The 6626-nt window shown below is 49.4% G+C and overlaps 1 long non-coding RNA gene across 1 annotated transcript; it reads right to left on the bottom strand.

Moving 5' to 3' along the window:
• Positions 1 to 2093: 2093 nt before the first annotated feature.
• LOC109488501 lies at positions 2094 to 4585 on the bottom strand. The gene is made up of 3 exons (XR_002141489.2): positions 4337 to 4585; positions 3719 to 4107; positions 2094 to 2385 (listed from the first exon to the last, which is right to left on the bottom strand). It is a non-coding gene; the product is annotated as an uncharacterized LOC109488501 (long non-coding RNA).
• Between the last annotated feature and the right edge of the window lie 2041 nt (positions 4586 to 6626).

Here is a 6626-nt window from a genome sequence, read left to right as displayed (position 1 = left end):
GCTTTGAGGAAATGATGAAGGGGAGAGAGAGAGGCTCCTGGTCTGTGCCCAGGGGTACAAGGGGTGACATGTTCTGCCCCCTGGAAAGGTGTTATCAAAATGGTGAAGAGGAAGACTGGCCCCTTCAGATTGTCCCTCTAGGAAGGCTCATCTGTGATTAGAAGGGGTGCAATCAGCACAAACCATTTTAAAGAACAGTTTAGAGGGACGCCTGGGTGGCTCCGTTAGTTAAGCATCAGACTCTTGATTTTGGCTCAGGTCATGGTCTCAGGATCGTGAGTGAGCTCGCCCCACGTCAGGCTCTGTCCTGAGCCTGCAGCCTGCTTGAGATTCTCTCTCCCTCTGTGCACGTCACTCCCTCCCTACTTGCACGCACTCCCTCTCTCTAAAAAAAGAACAGTTTAGAAGTCTGCTTCGGGAATTAAAAACACTCACAGCCTTGGCCCAATAATGCCATCATTGGGAACCTATGCTAAAGAGATAATCAGATAGAATGGACAAGGTTTATGTACAAAAATGTTTACTGCAGGGGCGCCTGGGTGGCTTAGTTGGTTAAGCGTCTGCCTTCGGCTCAGGTCATGATCCCAGGGTCCTGGGATCAAGTTCCCCATCAGGCTCCCTGCTCAGCGGGGAGCCTGCTTCTCCCTCTCCCTCTGCCTGCCCCCCCTTTGTTTATGTTTGCTCTCTCTCTGTCAAATAAATAAATTAAGCCTTTAAAAAAAATCTAAAAAAGAAATAAAAAAAATGTTTACTGTAGTAAAAATATGGGCACACACTAAATGTCCCCAAATAGGATAATGGCTAAGTGAATTATGCTTCCTGAATCTATACAGGTGAGTAAAATGCTGTTAGCAAAACATAGTAGAATTTTCACAACTTGGATAACTTGTGCTATCATGCTGAGTGATGAAAGTGCTGAGAGCACTACAAAACTGTGCATAATACAATCACTGCTTTGTGCGGATATAGTTGCACAGAAAAAGGACTGGAAAGAAATTTTACTGGTGGTAGTTCTTTTCTTCATTATTTTTGTCCTTCTTTGCCAGGTTTGGTATAATAAGTAGGTGTAAGATTTATTTATTTATTATTATTTTTAAATGAGATTGGCCATATTATTTTTTTAAGACTTTATTTATTTATTTGATAGAGAGAGAGCATGAGCAGGGGGAGGGGCAGAGGGAGAAGCAGGCTCCCCGCTGAGCAGGGAGCCCGATGCGGGACTCGATCTCAGAACCCTGGGATCACGACCTGAGCCGAAGGCAGACGCTTAACAGACTGAGCCACCCAGGTGCCCCAGTCGGTATAAGTTTTATTTTTTAAGTGTTACTTTGAAAATGGCTTAAGTAAGTGCCACTCCTCCTTAACTGGCTTTCTCTTTTGCCTGAATCACCACAGCAGACTCCCAGCTGCCCTTCCTCCTCTCGTCCCACTCTCTTCCCAGCCCAGCCTGTACTGTCTCCAGGGTTCCCTTCTGTGGCTTGAAGCTGACCAGGGTTAATACCCTTGGCTTAACATGGGCTTCAGCGGCCTGCTGCCTCTAGACTGGAAAACAGGGTTCAAACTCCTTCTAGTGGTTTCTGTTCCCCAGGGAGCAGGCCCTTTCAGATCCTCTGGTCTACATGCACGGTCTTCCCTCTGCTTAGAACACCCTTTGCCCTCCTTTTTCATCCAGGGAATGTCTTACTTGGCCTTAATGGCCAGGCTCAGAGGTGAGCTTGTTGCCGTTGGGTCTGCTCCCAAAGACTTTGTCCATAGCTCCATTTTAGCAAATACCACGTGTCATAAATGCATCCTTCTGTCTCCTGCTCCCCCCCCCTTGCCTCTCTCCCCACCTAAGACCACCATGTGATTGTGAGAATGGAGTCCGTCTTGGGATGCTTGCTGCCTGGCACAGAGTAGGTGCCCAGGGATAAAGAGATAGAGAAACTGGTGGGCGAGCTGGGACAGAGGAGACAGCGGGGAGTTCTCATGCCAAGGAGGTAGTCCATTAAGATGGCTGTAGACTGACCTTCCCTCCTAGAAACAGCAAGAGAAAGCAGGCTTCCTTGCAGCAAAATAGATTTCAGTCAGGCAGAAGGAGGAATTTCCACGGGTTGTTATTACTGGAATAGGTGAGTGACTGGGGGGGGGCAATGGGGGGAGTTGATGCCTTCAGAATAGGGTGAAAACCTCCCTGTCTGGGAGGAGTTGGGCACAGCCCTTCTTGGAGCCTGGAAGGTAGACCAGATGACCGCAGCCACACCTGGGTTCCTGTGCATTGTCCAAGGAAACAGGGTAGGGAGCTCTGCTTTCTCCCAGTGGCTGCTGGGATTCTGCTATAGGCCTGGGCAGGTTTCCATGTCAGCTGCACTTCCAAACCCAGATCTGCAATTTGAACCTAAGGCCCTGCAGACAAAGAAGACTGTGTTAAGAGTAGGGCCAATTGCTCCCCAAGCCCAGCAGGGCTCTTGGCTCCGCAGCACTCATTAGCATCTGAAGTTCACATAAATATATATGAGGCCTGCGGGTTCCCCTGGGAGTCCCGGAGGCCCCTCACAGCCAAAGAGGAATCTCTCCCTCTTTGCACCTCCTCCTGGACCTTCCGAGCCCAGCTGTCTCCGGGGAGCCCAGTGCTGTGAGGCTATTCCCCAGCAGGGGCCCGACAGCTCATTTTCAGGGTGCAAAAATAGACACTTGGTCCTTTGGGGGACCAGCTCTGTTCTGCCCCTCCCCTCCTTATGTCAGGCCAAGGTCTCTGAAGACCAGGGATTTCCCCACCGCCCTCTCATATGCCCTGATCCTGAAGACTCGAGTGGACATGATACATGAATGCCGCGTAGCCCTTGCAAAACCTAGACTGGACGCTGCAAAACTCAGGACTGAGGGAGGCGAGGAGACTCAGGGGCTTTTTGTTCCTAAACTCCTCCTTATCTAATGGGATACACAAAATAGAGAAGGAAAAAAAAAAACAAAACAGAAACCTGAGACAGCACCAACCTCAGAGAAATATAAATGAGAACATAAGCAGTAGCATATGAGCCCTGTAAATTCCACAGAGGGGGCGGGACCAGAAGGCAGTGCTGCCGGATCCAATCTCAGAGGGCTTCTTGGAGGAGTGAATTTTGACCGGGGAAAGGGTAGAGTTAGGAAGGGTACTGACTACTGGGCAGGGACAGCTGGCTGACTGCCCTATCTCTCTCCCGGAGGCACTGCAGCCCAGTTGAAACATCAGGGAGGAAAACAGCCCCAGGGTTCCTCAGACTCCCAACAACAGCCCTGTCCTATGGAACCAACCCACTACCACAGTTGTTTCCAAGACTGGATGGAAAGGACTTTCAGAGAAAAGCCACTTGAATCCCGATGTACATGAGGAGAGCCTGGTGTGGGGGGCTGTCCTTTGGTGTTTCTGGCTGAAGCTGGAATGCCCTGGCCTCAGCTTTGGGGTGCGATACCACAGCACTGCCCTGGGCAGATATATGACCCTCCCTCTGCAGATTCTTTGTGGTGGGGGGAAGCCTATGTATCAATTAGTGGACATGAGGAGGGCAGTGGCTGACGTGGAAAGAGGAATTTATGGTGGTAGATTTCCAAGTGCTGATAGGTTCAGCTCAGGTTCTTTGGGGGACATTTCTCCAGTCCCACTTCCTTTGCCCACCTCAGCAGGCTGGTGTCCTCAGTCGGGTGAAGAGCTGGCCTTCTGCTCTCTGAAGCATCCTTCCCCCCAGGCAGTCGGTCTTACCTGGGCTGGTAAGAGAGCCCCAGCTCTTCATTTGCTTCTCAAGGAACGTCATCATCCTCCCCGATCTGCAGCAGATTTCCGTTAGCCAGGGAAGGAGGCAGATTTCTCAGCCAGGGAGGAGCTCCCCCTCTCCCTGAGATTGGCAGTTCCAAGTCACAGAGGGTTATGTTGGAAGGATCCTTAGAGATCATCGATGTCAACTCATTCTACAAGCCCAGAAAGGCATGGGAGGGGGGCTTATTCAGAGCTGGGACTGTAATCCTTGGTAAGAGTGCCGCAGAATAATGTCTGCAACCAGACCAGCCTGGCTCCACACTCCGTCTTTCTCACTCCATGACCATGAAACCTTGAATAAGGCTTTGAACTTCTCTGGGTGTCTGTTTCCTGAGCTGCCAAAGCCAAAAGAGAAAGAAAGAAAAGCAGACAGATACCTCTTTGTAGGGTGCTCTTTAAGACCTAGGAGATTGTTGGTAATAATAGCTATCACTTGAGTACTCACTGTGTGCCCAGGGCCACGCGAGACGCTGTGTCCACATTACCTGGCATGCAGTCATGTTGGCTGTAATTATTCCTACATGCAGACCCAAATCATTGACACTGCTCAGGGACATGTCTCACCTTTGGCAGCACACTTCTGAGATGATAAAACTCGTACGGCCCGGTTTCTAGAAGTCAGGAAGACCTAAAAGTGGGAAAGCAAGCCACGTTCAGGCTGAATAGTGACATGCTGACCTGCTCTCCAGCACTGAGGGAAGGTCACCAGCCTTCTTGTCCAAATGCGGCCTGCTCTCTCTTGTTTAAACAAGGCCAAGGAGGCAGGCAGGCAGGCAGCCCGTGGCTGGGGAGGAAGAAACAAGCGCTGTTTGGGATTCCATGTAGACTCTGGGCTATTGAAGCTGTCAGGCTGATACACAAGCTCTGTCAGGCTTATAGCTCTCGGCATTCTGGCCGCTTCCCCCTGATGACCATTTATAGTCAATTCCTCTGAGGAGGGTGTAGCCCTGGGGTTGGACGAAAGCGATGAAGTTGGAGGAGAGGCACCTGGTGGAGGGGAGGCCGCCAGTAACTACTAGAAACCTCCCTACCTCCAAACACTACAGATTTCCCAGAGTTTGGGCTCAGTGGCTCCCCCTTCAGTCTTGTGAGGTAAGAACAAGCCAGCACCAAAGGGAGGTTGGAAGGTGAAATGAATGGCAAGATCAGGGCCTCAAATCAAGAGTTTTTAGTGGAGTTTTAACGTAAGACAAGATGGCTTTGTGGTAGGGAATTCAGTCCCTATGCCCCTGAATTTTTCTTTTATTTTCCCTCGAGATCTCATTTAAGACCGTTCCCTGCAAATTGGAAGCAGCAAACCTTTAACAGAGCTTGGGAAAGGGAAACATGGCTTGACAGCGTCCATAGTCCGGTCTGGTTGTTGACCTATGGCAAGTTCTGCCGTTGGCATCATTGTGATTTACATGGTCTCTGCGTGGGGAGAGGGCACTAGATTCCACGGGTCCTAGGTAGACCTCAAGCTCTCTTAGCCATCTAGGAGGAAGAAAGATTAAAGGAGGGTCTGGAACCCGTCCCGCAGACTTGGGGTTGGGTAAAAAGAACACTCCCCCCAAAGTCAGCTGGAGGAATTGCTAGGAAATCAGGGATCTGCAAATAAGGATGTGAAGGGAGGCTTGCGGCTGCTGAAGCCACAAGAAAACAGTACTTTGAGGTGGTCACGTGGGCCTGCATACACCTGCAGGAATATAGAATAATCACGTGTCCGGGTTAACTGTGAGAGGGCTATCTGGGCGTCGGTGGGGAAGGATGGGCAGGGGCGGGGACGGGCGGGAGCGTGGACGGTATCGTGTTAAGTTCTAGACACTGGGTTAGGAGCGTTATACACACTATTTCGGTTTTTTATGTTCATAACCTTGGGAGGTTTAGTTTCATTCTTATTTTACAGATGAAGAATCTGAGGGTCAAGGAAGCCAAGTAGATTGCTTGAGGTTTCGGACTTAGCAGCGGTGGAGCTGGGATTCAGACTTCTTTCTACTTTGCAGGCAGTTTTTAGCAGCTCGTACCAAGATTAGTTACTTGTTTGGACCACTCCCATGGGGGTAGGGTCCGTTGTAGGTCCTCAGGAGGCCAGATTACAGACCAGAGGGTGTTGTAGTGGGTTTAAGGATCCTCCTATCAGGGGCGCCTGGGTGGCACAGCGGTTAAGCGTCTGCCTTCGGCTCAGGGCGTGATCCCGGTGTTGTGGGATCGAGCCCCACGTCAGGCTCCTCTGCTATGAGCCTGCTTCTTCCTCTCCCACTCCCTCTGCTTGTGTTCCCTCTCTCGCTGGCTGTCTCTATCTCTGTCAAGTAAATAAATAAAATCTTTAAAAAAAAAAAAAAAAGATCCTCCTATCAGGCTGGTATGACTGGACAAGCTGTCTCCAGCCTGAAGAGGTGTCTGTTTTCATTAGAAAAACAGCCTGTTCCCTGCACAGAGTGGGATGACACTGTCAAAACCTCATTTTTCTGTTTCGTTTTTCTAGAACTTTGTAGAGAGCATGACTCTTCAGTTATGACATCCTTTCTTCCTTGGCCAAATGAAACCATACTTGATTATATTACACAATTCTTTGGTTTGTTTCAATCCTGGGGATTCTGAGTCCCCTTTTACTATCTTTAGGAGTTTGTTATCACATTTTAAAAACCTTTTAGTGCAAATGACAAGTTCATTCATTCGTCCAAATTTATTGAGCACTTAAGTGTGTGTATATATATATATATATGCCTGATGGTGGGTTCGCTTCCGGGAATAGGAGAATGATGAAACTTGTCTCTTCCTAGGGGAGGCAGATGCATAAACAAATACAATGTAATCTGTGCCCAAACAGCACAATATTTAAAGCACCATATTGATCGTTACTCTCACTCCATTG

This window comes from Ailuropoda melanoleuca, chromosome 8, assembly GCF_002007445.2.
Source record: "Ailuropoda melanoleuca isolate Jingjing chromosome 8, ASM200744v2, whole genome shotgun sequence".
Lineage (NCBI taxonomy): Eukaryota > Metazoa > Chordata > Mammalia > Carnivora > Ursidae > Ailuropoda > Ailuropoda melanoleuca.
Note: the sequence above shows the minus strand (reverse complement) of the source record. Positions and strands in the feature narration are given on the sequence as shown.